This window comes from Nelumbo nucifera, chromosome 1, assembly GCF_055504915.1.
Source record: "Nelumbo nucifera cultivar China Antique chromosome 1, China Antique-T2T, whole genome shotgun sequence".
Classification (NCBI taxonomy): Eukaryota; Viridiplantae; Streptophyta; class Magnoliopsida; order Proteales; family Nelumbonaceae; genus Nelumbo; species Nelumbo nucifera.
In genome coordinates, this window is record NC_142649.1 from 69962071 (window position 1) to 69975741 (window position 13671).

The following is a 13671-nucleotide window of genomic DNA, read 5'->3' on the forward strand; positions in this document are numbered from 1 at the left end:
TAATTTATCTTATTCCTTTTATTAATTAAATTCTTTTTACTATATTAATAAAAATATTTTTATCAAAAATTGATGGTGTGCAATCTGACAGATCCTTTAGTGGCAGGTGACTCGGATGTTGAGCTGGACATTCCTAGTTGGAAGGTGACTTGGATGCCTAGCTAAATAATGCCAAGTTGGAAGGCGATTTGAATGTCGAGCTGTACAGTTTACTAGGGCAACCTACAAGGAGACAGTATTAGAGTGCCCAAGTTGCTTTACTAGGGATGGGCACTCCAATGCTTAAGTCAGCAAATTGGAGATTTTTGAGAGAGCTAAAATTGAGAGATCTAGAGAGTTGCGAGAGCTAAATTGTGGATAATCAGGGAAGTGATGCCTTTATATAGGTGTAACGATCTAGAGGCTCCTTGTAACAAGTTTAAGATTCCCAGAAAATCGCTCCTGCTAGGTTTGGAGAGGATATCTCAATCAATTACGTGATCCATGCAGAGGGGTAAGGTTCGTTCGATCAACTCTGATGCGGATTATGCAGGTAGGCGGGCTTAACAGTTGAGCGTCGTTACCCTAGAGAAGTCAGTCTTGATAGGAGGGTTAAGGAATAGGTTGATAAGCACGTCTCGCAAGTTGCTACATGGACCCTAGTCTTCTCGGCAAGTCCTTGAGGAGGTCGCTTCTCACATCGAGGACTCTTAGACCAGCAAGGCCGAGGTACTACAAGTCAGCCCTAGGCGAACTACTACTAGTTGTTCTATCAAGGTGATCAGCTTACTTGGTGCTAAGATGTTGTCTAGTTGTTCAGAAATGCCACATGTAATAATAATTAATAATTATTTTTATTTTAAATGGATTATAATTTTAAATGGAAGTAGATTATTTAGCGTAATAATATATAATTGAATATCTCAATTTCAATATAATTAATCTTTACTAATAATTATTATTTAATGTATATATATATATTATAAAATTGTAGTTAAACTAAAATGGATATAGATATACATAAAAGTTAATGAATTTCGTGATATTTAATTAATGGAGTAGTGGAGATGAAAGAGAATTATTATTAATGAGTAGAAAGTTAATGGTGAGGATAGGTTACTAAAAGAGTCAATGAGAGAGGTAATGGCTGAGTTCTTAATGAGTGTTAAAAGTCTTAAAAGTGATTGGTCAATACTTAAGTATTTTTTTAATTTTAAAATTAAAATTCAGAAAAAAAAACTAAAAAATAAGTACTTTTGAGAAAAAAACAAAAAAAATAAAAAAGTGACGTTGAAAAAACCATAAAGAAGAAAAGTGCCAGATTGGCACATTCCATTTTAATATATAGATATAAATACAATGTTGTTTCAAACATGGTCTACAAATAAACTGAGCACCATTACCAACAACCTTGACAATGCAAATTCTTTTTCTCATCTTTACATAAACCTCATCATTAAGAATTTTTTATGTTACAGGATTAAGAGGCATGATCAAATATGCAGATCGATAATAAGACTTTATTAAAACATACCAGCTCTTCCCTTTCATAGGCTTCGTTTGAAGAGGGGCATATGGGTCAGACAAATTATGCCTAGCTAGTGTATGTTTGGCATCAATGCTATAGATACAGCACCGTTTTTTTAGAAAACAATGCCTTTTTGTTTTGAAAACATTGCTTCCAGGTAGAACGTTTTCTAGAGCAACAACAACATGTTATGTTTGGTACCAATGCTCCAGGAAACAAATTCAGCACTAGTACCTATTATCCAGTGCCACATCATGTCCCTGTCATTGCCACCTCATTTCCCTATTGACAGCAATGAGTTGCAGCTCCAAGAAACGCCAAATTTGGCATTGCTCCAAGCCACACCTTCCCAATTTCCAAGGTATGACTTCAAGAACCGCTTTTTAGGAAAAAATCGTTCCAACAAACAAGCGTTTCCTAAAACACCATTTTTTCCAATGTGGTGCTGATGTGTCATTGTTTTATGGAGCAATGGCATCGATGCCAAACAGACGCCTAGTCTCTTGACAGACCTAGTAACTTTTGGCCCATCAGTTCTAATTCCCATCATAGCAAATGTCCTTTTGACAAATGAGACACCAACATACCTATTATGTTGCCACGTGTCATCTTTGTAAAATGCATGACCTTGAGTGATTTTACAAGAAATAGTAGTAATGAGAGCAATTTCGTGGTCGACAACAGCAACAATATGAGTGGTGGTAGCATTAATCACAACAACTCGAGCTTAATGATAATTGACAACTAGATGTTGTTGATGCTAATATTAGGGCCCGTTTGGTATGCCTTTTTGAAAAGACCTTTTGGTAGTTCTGATATGTAAAAGATGCATTGAGCTTTTGCATGAAGATCTTAGTAGTCCGAAGTACGTTTAGTAGACGTGAGTTTTTTCACACGTCTTTTTGCACGAGATTAAAATACAAAAGATACAAGAAGCTTTTTTTGGAGCTTTCCGAAATCAACCCAAAATGGGCTTCTCACATCTTTTCAACGTTCCGTCTTTTGACGGCTAAATCTTTAGTATGCCAAATGAAAATAGACTAAAAATTGATCTTCACGACTTATAAACAGCCAAAAAACTGCATGAAAAGACAGACTAAATGGGCCGTTGATTAGCATGACTGACCAGCTTGACATAGTCATGGTCCAATTCAAATACTTAATTCGTGTAACTTTTGGTGTCGGCCCTGGCCGGGATTAAACTCAAACCAAATAGTCTTAAACTTGAGCTCGCATTCAACTGATCAAAGTGTTTGAGTGCCAAATGTTGTTGCCAACTATTGGTTAGATCTTGTTAGATAGCAGTTGTTTCGTCACAGGAGATGCTTTTAGGTTGCCTCACCCAACAGGCCAATAGGTTGCGTTTAATTTGTACACTAAATTCCTTCCAGTCATGTAAAACCTCAACCGATCATCAGTTGGAAACATTTTTGAGGTTTCGTCACTCCAATTAATTCAGCCAAACATTAGAGTTCTCGTTGACTGTTGTTCAACTACCATAGTTAACATCATTTACCCAAAGGCTTCCTTGTATAATATGAGTATCCTGTAACAACTTGAAAAAGTCTTTTGTACCTCCACCACTCTTGGAAATCACTAGAGCTACACCCTTTATGATGCCATTGTGGTCACTAGAGTTGGACTTTAGGCTCAGTTCCGAAGGAGTATAAATGCAAATTTAGAGAGTGTAAAACCTTGTATTTTGTATGTATTTACACTCTATAAACTTGCATTTGTACTCCTTCCAAATTGAGCTTTAGGCTTAATTTGAAAGGACTATAAATACAAATATATACAGTACAAATACATCCAAAATGATATATATAAAATACAAAGTTTTGCATTTTATTTATTTGTATTTGCATTCTATAAATACAAATATATACAAAGCAATACAAAATACAATATTTTATCCTCTACATATTCGTATTTGTATTTGTACTCTTTCCAAACTAAGCCTTAGCTATTCACCGAACAACCATTTAGTGTGGTCAGAGTATGAACACTTCGTGGTTTTTTATCATTGCTAAACGATTTGGATCTTTCTCCTCCTACACCAATACTTTCTGGCATGTCTTTCTGGCATCACAGCCAAACCCTAATTGATATTATGTTAAGAAAGAAAAAGACACACTTGGATTTTTAGCATGAAAGAACCAATTCTTATAATGAATTTTTTTGCATCAAAGTTAATTCTGTGAAAGCATTCCAAGTGTGGAACGTGATTCATTCTTGAGCAATCGCACATTGTTGGTGTTGGGGAAAGGGGATTGCAGAGCACTCTTTCCATCTTTTGCCAACGTTGAGATCTTGTAAACTCTTCTTAACTCAAACCTTGTAAACCAAGGTTAACTCTCGATTTCTTAACTCAAACCTTAAATGGGGTTAACTATCAAGATATATCCCTATAAAGTATCGTCTGTTTGAATGGAATTGCCTTGGCTTGCAAACTCTTCTATGGACCCCCCATTTCTTCAGATGCCATGCATTGCAGCTAGTTCCCTAAGCTCTGGTGTGCTTCTGCTTAGTTGTAAAGCTACTTAATTTTAAACAATTCTTCCTTCTCTTTTCAAACCATGGTTTTGAAAACCGGAATATATAGTCAGACCGGTTGACCAGGCAATTGATCAAGGATCGAGTCAGATTTTGGACCCCAAAACCATCCGACCCGGGGTTGGACAAGCAAGTCTGACCATTTGACCTGGGAACCAATGGACAAAATGGTTCCGTCTCCAGTCCAGCTTTTAAAACCATGTTTTAAACCCTCCCTTCCCATGGGATCTGGATCTCCTGCAAAAAAAAGTTTTCTCACATAGCAATATAGCATACAGCCTCACCTTGGGAATATCTCCCATACATTTATATTAAATTCATTGAAAGATATTCTTAATATATGATAGAATTTTAATTCTTTTATTTATAAAGTTTTTGTTTGCAAAGAATAACATCACCATTATATAACTTGCCCACTGTACTCCAAGTACAAAGTGCTCACGACGCTTGCCAAAGCTCTGTAGTTACACCAAAACACAACCCATGACCCATGGGAGGGAAATCTCCCAACGACAGCTAAGCTAGTAAGCAAAGGACCAGTAATTGCTAAGATCCTACTAACTTTTGAGGTTTATCTGGCTCCGTTAGGATTGTCAAAGGGTCGGGTCTGACCCGATGGACCCGGATTGATTGGACCGGTTCTGGTTTTAGAAATTGCCCTGATGGGTCGGTTCCCAGCTCCTACTAAATCTTTCTGATTATTATTGGGTTGGAATTAGGTCCATCTTGTCCCAAACTAATTTGGAATATATATAGATACATGTAATATTATAATATTCAAATCAGTGTTTTCAATTCGTTGTTGATCCAGCTAGTTGAACCGTTCAAACCTTTATCCGACTTGGATTCTAGGTCTGATTTAGTCAAAACCTGTCAGTTGGTAAAAAATTGTTAATTTGGTCAAGAACCATCCTATCCATCCGGTTCAATTGATGGTCCGTTCGACCCGATCACTAGGTCGTGGGTTGCACATTCAATGCATACAAACTTTCGGAGGCCATAACTTTGCACTCTGATGTCCAATTGGGTTGATCTTTTTATTTTTTTTTTTGATAACTTTTCATGATTCGTGCATCCCTAGGAGCCGTGGGTGCCTTGCCCCGCTATTTTCACGAAAAACCCTTTTTTTAGCCTTAAATTGCAATTTTTAATATTTTTGTATATGTGTATATATAAATATATATTTTATCAATAAATAATGTATGGGGCGGTTTGACCAGTTTGACCTGAATAGTCAAACAGATGACCTGCAACCAGGAGGCAAAATGGTTCGGCCTCCAAGTGGATTTTTAAAATATTGAAATTCAAATAAAAGATGACTAAAAAGTGTTATTTCGGTAGGGTTTCATTCAAAATCCTACCGAAATGCCCTTTCCCCCCTCACCCTCTTCGTTTCCGACTTTCTTCTCATTTGAAAGACTCAAAGAGACTAGAGACACAAATTGGAAAACACAACAGGAAACTGGAAAAAGGCAGGGTTGAACACTGAAACAGTCCACCGTTCGTCCGACCGATAATCGTCCGTCCATCCATGAACAGTCAACTCCGTCCGTTTCTGATCACCCCAAGCAAGGGAAGCAGATACACCTTGTCTAGCGCCAGCACCTTCTCTATGGTGTCCTTTACATCTAGAGAATAGGACGGACAAATACAAAGATTGTTCAAAACTGCCCTGAAGTTGCTTGAATAGCTTTTTCTTGCGTTGCTTAACTTGTTCCTCGGCAAGTTGAATGGCCTTGTTGTAAGCGATAACATACTAACATGCATGGCACGTGCACGTATCCGGGGCATGGCACATGCACCCAAGACTCCTACTTCATCCTGTAAACTCCTCTTCCCTCTTATCCTATAAATACCTTTCCCACTATATTTCTCCTTCTTGTAGATAACCCCTATCTTATACACTTGTGGATTATCTTTGTAAAGGATAAGCCTATCCTAGTAAGATAAGGATTATCCTAATTAGGATTGCATATAACCTATCCTAGTTTAGAAAGAACTTCTTGTATTCTATATATATCATCAAAGAAAGGAGAATAGATATTCAACCATCATTATCAATTGTCTCTCTCTCTTATTACTCTCATATGGAATCAGAGCCATAGACAGTTCCTTTCTTTTCTTCTTTTCGAGCAGTTTCTTCTTCAAGTTTTCGTCATGTCTTCTAGCATGTCTACTAGTTCGATCAATCAAATAACCTTCGGAGTATTGGGGAATCACATTCCTCAGTTGATTTCGGTTCGATTGGATGGTTCCAACTATATTGTCTGGTGCTTTCGGGTTGATAATGCCCTTTTGAGCCATGAACTCCTCGGATATGTTGATGGGAAAAACCCTTGTCCATCTTGCTCGTTGATTGAACCCTATACACAATGGGTTAAACAGGACTGTTATATTTTCAGTTGGTCGTTGTCTTCTTTAACAGAAACAACATTAGCACAAGTCGTGGGAAGCAAAACCAGAAAGGATGTTTGGGAAACACTTGAGAGTCTTTATTCTCCTCGAGGAACAACCAGTGCAGTTGGTCTCAGAAACAAACTCGGAGCTCTGCACAAGAATGATCTGACCATGTCAGACTATTTGCAAAAACTCAAGGTACTTGGTGACAAACTAGCTGCAATTGGTGAGCCCCTGACAAATTCACAGTTAATTCATCATGCCCTTAATGGTCTCGGTCCAGACTATGATGTCTTCTCTACAACAATCATTACCCGGATAGATGAATTATCATTTCCTAGCTTGCAAGGTATGCTTCTCACCCATGAAAGTCGTTTACTTCATTCAATAGTTGCGTCTACACAGGCTAGCTCTCCTTCCACAAATCTTGCCTCTAAGGGGAAGGATTCCAAGAAATATAATGAATTCGATTCCTCCCAAACGGGTAATGGTTCTACTAAGCCCTCCAAATATAGCAATAATCTTTGTCAAATTTGTGGAGGACGAAATCATTCTGCCAAGTAATGTCGGAAACTCATTGCACACATTGAGAGTTTAAAGAACCCTAAACGACCATAACCCTTAGCGTTTAAGGCTACATCAGGATGTAACAAGCAGAATACAAATGTTTTGTTCCCTGATTCTGGTGCGACACATCACCTCACTTCAGATTTGAATAAACTGCAAATACATTCTGATTATGATGGATCTAATCGTGTATCTATTGGCGACGGTTCAGGTTTGCTGATTGCTCATTCTTGCTCTTCTATAGTTTTTGCTTTATCTTCTCGATCACTGATTATGAATAATATTCTACATGTTCCTCGAATCTCCTTTAATCTATTATCTGTGGCTCGGTTTTCTACTAATAATGATGTATACTTTGAATTTCACCCTCATGAATTTTTTGTAAAGGATCGATGCATCGGGATGATAGTTCTTCAAAGGCCGAATAGGGGTGATTTGTATCAACTTCATCTCCCACTCAAGATATCAGCTTTGTCCCCTTCTGCATTTGTAGGTACTCATGCCAGCCCTGCAATTTGGCACCATCGATTGGGTCACCCTGCTATTAGAGTGACTCAACAACTTATTTCTTCTCAACACTTACCAATAGTACTTAGTAGTGATTTAACTTTTTGTTTAGCTTGCTCTATGGCCAAAAGTCATGTACTCCCTTTTTTAGAAATCATAACATTAGTAATTCTCCCTTAGAATTAATTCATTGTGATTTATGGGGACTCTCTCCAGTGACATCTGCTTCTGACTATTGTAACTATATTCTGTTTGTTGATGATTTTAATCATTATAGTTGGATTTTTCCTCTTACTTGCAAATTTGGGCATTTAGTGTGTTCTTAAAATTCAAAGCCAATGTTGAATTATTGTTTGACACTAAAATTAAATATTTTCAAAGTGATGGTGTTTATGAATTTAAGACCTTTGAGAACTATTTTCATCATGTGGGTATTTCTCGTCATATATCATGTCCACACACAGGCACAAAATGGGCAAGCTGAACGCAAACATCACCATATTGTTGAAACTGGTCTTGCTCTTATGACTCATGCCAGGATTCCTCAAAAATATTGGTTTGACTCATTCTCTACAGCAGTCTATCTTATTAATCAGCTTCCTATTTTGGTTCTTGGATCGTGTTCTCCCTTTGAGAACTTATTTGGTCATCCTCCGGACTTCCTCGAACTCCGTGCCTTTGGATGTGAGTGCTTTCCACATGTTCGACGGTATAATAAGCACAAGTTACAGCCTCACTCTCTTTCATGTGTATTTCTTGGCTATTCTAATTCTCACAAAGGATATGTTTTCCTGCATCAATCTACGGGATGGATTTTTATCACTCGGGATGTCATTTTTAATGAGGATTCCTTCCCTTCCTTACTGCGATTACTGCTACATTTTCTCCATCATTGGCTTCACCGCCTCTAGTTGGGGCTCCTACCCTTATTGCTACTTCAGACACTACATTGCCAGTTGAGGTTTCATCTTCTTCATCTACACGTCAGGATGTTGTGCTCCCTTCAACTACATTATCTACTAATTCTGCCCTGCCGCCTACCTTTCCTTTCATCCCATGACAACTCGGGCTAGACATGGTATATTCAAGCCTAATCCGAGGTATGCCCTTCTTGCTAGTCCTCTTCCAGAATCCAAACCTACTTGTTATTCCCAAGCTCACAAAGATCCTCGCTAGGTCCTTGCTATGACTGATGAATATAGGGCTTTAATTTAAAATAACACTTGGACTCTTGTCCTGGCAACCCCTGGTAAAAATGTTATTGGCAACAAATGGTTTTTTAAAATCAAGCGTAAGCCTGATGGTTCGGTTGAATGTTTCAAAGCCTGCCTCATTGCCAAGGGCTACTCTCAGAAAGCTGGTCTTGATTATGATGAAACATTCAACCCTATGGTCAAACCGGCTACGATTCGCATAATATTATATCTTGTAGTTTCTTTTAACTGGGATGTTCACCAATTGGATGCTAGCAATGCCTTCTTACATGGAAACATTTTAGAGGAGATATATATGAAGCAACCAGTTGGGTTTGTTGACCCCAGATTCCCAACACATGTTTTCCGGCTCCATCGCTCTATCTATGGTTTGAAACAGACACCTCGTGCATGGTTTACATAGCTGCATGATTTTCTTCTTTCTCTAGGGTTTCTCGAATCTCGAGTAGATGCCTCTCTATTTATTTCTCATTCTGGATCTGATATTATTTTAGTTCTTGTTTATGTTGACGACATCATCATTATAGGATCTTCCTCATCTGCCACTAACACTCTCATTTAGCATCTTGCCTTTTAGTTTTCTCTTCGAGATTTGGGATCGACACATTATTTTCTTGGTGTTGAACTTCACAGATCGTCCACTAGTTTTCATCTCTCTTAGCATAAGTATATTGATAACCTTCTGCGTCGAGCACAGCTTCACGATGCCAAACCCCTCTCCACTCCCATGTTTGCCTCCACTCGGCTCACCAAATCGGAAGGGTAATCTCTTGTTGATCCAACCTTTTTTACTAGTATTGTTGGTGCTCTCCTGTACATAACTATTACACGTCCAGAAATCGCCTTTGTTGTGAATAAGGTTTGTCACTGTTCACTGGGCTACTACAAAGAGGATTCTTCAATACCTCAAAGGGACGATCACATATGCTTTGCGTCTTCGACCATGCCGTACATTCTCTCTTGTTGCTTACTCTGATGCTGATTGGGGTAGTTGTCTCGTGGATCGTCACTTTCAGAGTGGTTATTGTGTATTTCTTGGTTCTAATTTAATTTCTGGGATCTCCAAAAAGCAATCCATAGTGGCTCATTCTAGTATTGAGTCAAAATATTGCAGTTTAGCCTCCACGGCTATTGAGGTTTTGTGGCTTCATATTCTACTCCAAGAATTGGGTATCTCTCTCTCTGCCACTCTTTTGATATGGTGTGACAACATGGGTGCTAAATTTATTGCTAATAATCCTACACTTCATTCTCGTTTTGAACACATTGAGTTGGATATTCACTTCATACGGGAAAAGGTTGCAGCAAAGCTTCTTGATGTTCGGTACATACCCTTGGTTGATCAAATCACAGACATCCTTACCAAGCCTCTCGGTCTTTCACAATTTGAGGTCCTTCATCACAAGCTCACTGTTTCTCCCCAGCTGTGCTTGCGGGGGGGTGTAAGCGATAACATACTAACGTGCATGGCATATGCACATATCCAGTGGCACATGCACCCAAGACTCCTACTTCATCCTATAAACTCCTCTTCCCTCTTATCCTGTAAATACCTTTCCCACTATACTTCTCCTTCTTGCAGATAACCCCTATCCTATACACTTGTAGATTATCTTTGTAAAGGATAAACCTGTCCTAGTAAGATAGGATTATTCTAATTAGGATTTCATCTAACCTATCATATTTCAGATAGAACTTCTTGTACTCTATATATCATCAAAGAAAGGAGAATAGATATTCAACCATCATTATCAATTGTCTCTCTCTCTCTCTCTCTCTCTCTTATTACTCTCATACTTGTTCATAGCCAACAACATCCCAAAAGCAACTGAAATGATATGACTCTACTACCATTAACGGTGCTCACAATCCATTTCTGATTGTTATAGCTTCTTTCATTGTTGAAGCGACGAGAGTAGTTGCATTAACTGATGTGTAGGAGATTAATTACTTGAGTTAATCCTGTTGCTTTCCAATGTTTGAATGTACCTCGCCCTGTGCCCCTTATTTGTCGTAACCTCCATTCGACAATCATTACTGGGTTCAGTACCGTTGTCATCTTTTGTTGTGAATGGTAAGGGAAAATCTCAGCCTCTCATAGTCAATAATGGGAGCTAAGGTAATTGATGGTGCACGATCTGAATGCTCCTAGCTGGAGGACAGTTCAGACATCGGTCCGCTTAGTTGGTCGGTCGAACTACAAGAAAAGAATGCTTAGGACCCACAGTGGCTTACACAGTTTGGGTGCTCCGATGCTTAAGTCAGTAATTGTATGTGAGCTGAAGGCTAGTGAGCAAATAGTCGCACATACCTTATAACGTTGGGGTTGAAGCCCTTGTATAGGCGATCTACCGTAGGTCTTACGAAACACCTCCAAGATCCTTAGCCTGCACTACTCGGAATTCATTCCGCACTCGGAGGTGGACTTTGTGTGAGCTGATAAGGCTTATCGAGTCCGTCTGATTCAGGCGGGATAAGGATAAGGCTTGCGGACGTGTGACGTAATCCCGGAGAGGTCGGAGATAACTGGATAGCTTCTAGTAGTGGCTATGTGTTACCTCGATAGGTCGGGCCATCATGAGTTGTTCAGTCCTCAGTCTTGGCCGAGGTACCCGAGCTGGCCTGGCTCGTTGAGGTAGCAGGGAATGTCAAGTCATCATCTAGTCAGCAGGTCGCTTCCACGTGTCCGAGTGTTGATAGGTCGAGCCAAATTACTCCTCATCAATTGCCCCCCCCCCCCACCCATGCCAAGAGTACTTGACCTAGTGCGAAAGTTCATGACAAGTCTAGGTGAATTTGGCCCAATCTTCAATTTGGTCGAGGTCCGATCTACAGGTCAGACCTAAATGACCCAACTGGCTCAACCGTGGAGCTAGATCGCACCTCGAGAATGCGTAGATGTCACTCAGATTATAAATTCTGCGGACGTCAAACACGCACTCAACTAATTTCAACCTCAAAAGTCGAGTGACTATTCTCACGGGAACTATCTGATCTGGTTGATCTAAGTCGTCTATGATCGGCTTTGGAGTCCTATTTATTTTGTCCTATTTTGAACTCTCGCGTTTTGGAGGTTGCGCGCTAACTTCAGTGTCTCCAGGTCGGTCGTCTGTTCTTGAGGTCAATCTCCTTCCTTTTAGGTAAGCTGTCTTCCCTTGCTCTAATCTTTCCTTTATTCAACTTGCAAGAGTATTTGTCTTGTTAGCAACAATTTTGATTACCAACTTCGATTTTTCTTTTCTTTTTCTTTTGTTTTACGAATACTATTGATTTTTGAAGGCTAAATGGTTGATTGGCATATAAGTTAATCTGCTTGAGTGAACTATTATATGATTCATGATGACCCATTTTACCATCCATTAAATGATCGTTACAAAGCATAATTTTTCAATGCACAACTAAAGAGCATTTGATGTTTTAACAGTGATAGAGAGACATGCATGGAACAAACAAAGATTTCTTTGACAATTCAGAGCATGGATGCTTTGCAACATAGTTAGTATTGACCAAGGTTTTCGAACCATTGTTGACCCCGACAGTCGAACTGTTCGGCCCAGGAATTGTCCAAACAACCGATTTCGTTTTATCTCAAACACGGTTTTTGGTCAAAAACCGTTAAAAAAGTCAACAATTTGTTGACCCAAGCGATCCAACCGTCAACCCATCAACCTATTCAATGGTTTTTGACTGTCCTTTAATTTTAATTATTTTTTTATTTTATTTGTTAAAACGGGCCATTCGTTCAAACTAGACGGTTGGACCGTCGACCTCGAAACCAGTGGCTAAAACAGTTCCACTTCCGAGTTATTTTTTAAAACATTACTATTGAAAATTTTTTTAATGACTTACAAGTGACAGTAGCCATAAAGTTGTAACTATTTAATACAAAATTGATTCAAAACATGTCCTATCAAATGATTAAGATAGGGGCTGAAATTTCAACTCTCTGAACTGTTTATCACAGTCACAGAGATTTAGTGCGGTTAATATAATCCAAACATAATAGCAGTGTTTCGGTGGGTTTAAAGTAGAGATGTATATAGAATCATTCTATAAAAAGGAGTGAGATGTCACAATTTTGGTGGGAAGTTACCTCTGATCCGTCACTGTGTATTGTTCAAACAAGACTTCTGCAAATTTCTTATCAATGCCACCCAAAGAACCACTCTCCACCGTTTCTTAGCAAATCTCTTCTCTCGATGCCGCTCAAAGAAAGAAATACCTTTCACTTTTCTAAAAATTGGTTGTTAATGGCGTCTGGATTTGAAAAAGCTTAAGTTTCCTTTTTCTCGTTTAGCCTCTTTCCTAGTTCGACTGGGCAGTCAACTTTCCTATTTTTTTCTCCACTTTTTTCTTATTTTTAATATATCAAAAAAGGAAATTGGAGACTAACACCCCAAACATTACAGTTACACCACATCTGCACATGTGAATTGGGAATGCATGTAGAGTGGGATGTGGCTGAATCTCATTGGAAGTGTACCACGTCCCACACCATACCAAGTTTAAGAAATCAAGGTTCCTTTCTAAATTGTAACATTGAGCGACCAGCTTTTATTGGTTATCAGCACAAGGTTCATCGTGTGATCTTAAAAAGATATATAGAAATTTTCTTTTAACTCCTAACGCTCAGTTTGGAAAAAGTACAAATGCAAATATTTACAATGTAAATACATACAAAACAATACAAAATATAAGGTTTTTCACTCTACATATTTGCATTTGTACTCTTTCCAAATTCAGCCTAAGGCGCTGAGTTTTTTTTTCAGTATAAATTCCATCGACGTAAAACTCAACTAGTGGAGTTCAATGCCGATGAGATTAAAATTTTAGTTAACTATTGTTGGAACATTTTTTATATGTGATAATCGATGTAAAAGTATATCAATTATCAATGTAAAATACAAAGGATGGGGAGATTTACAT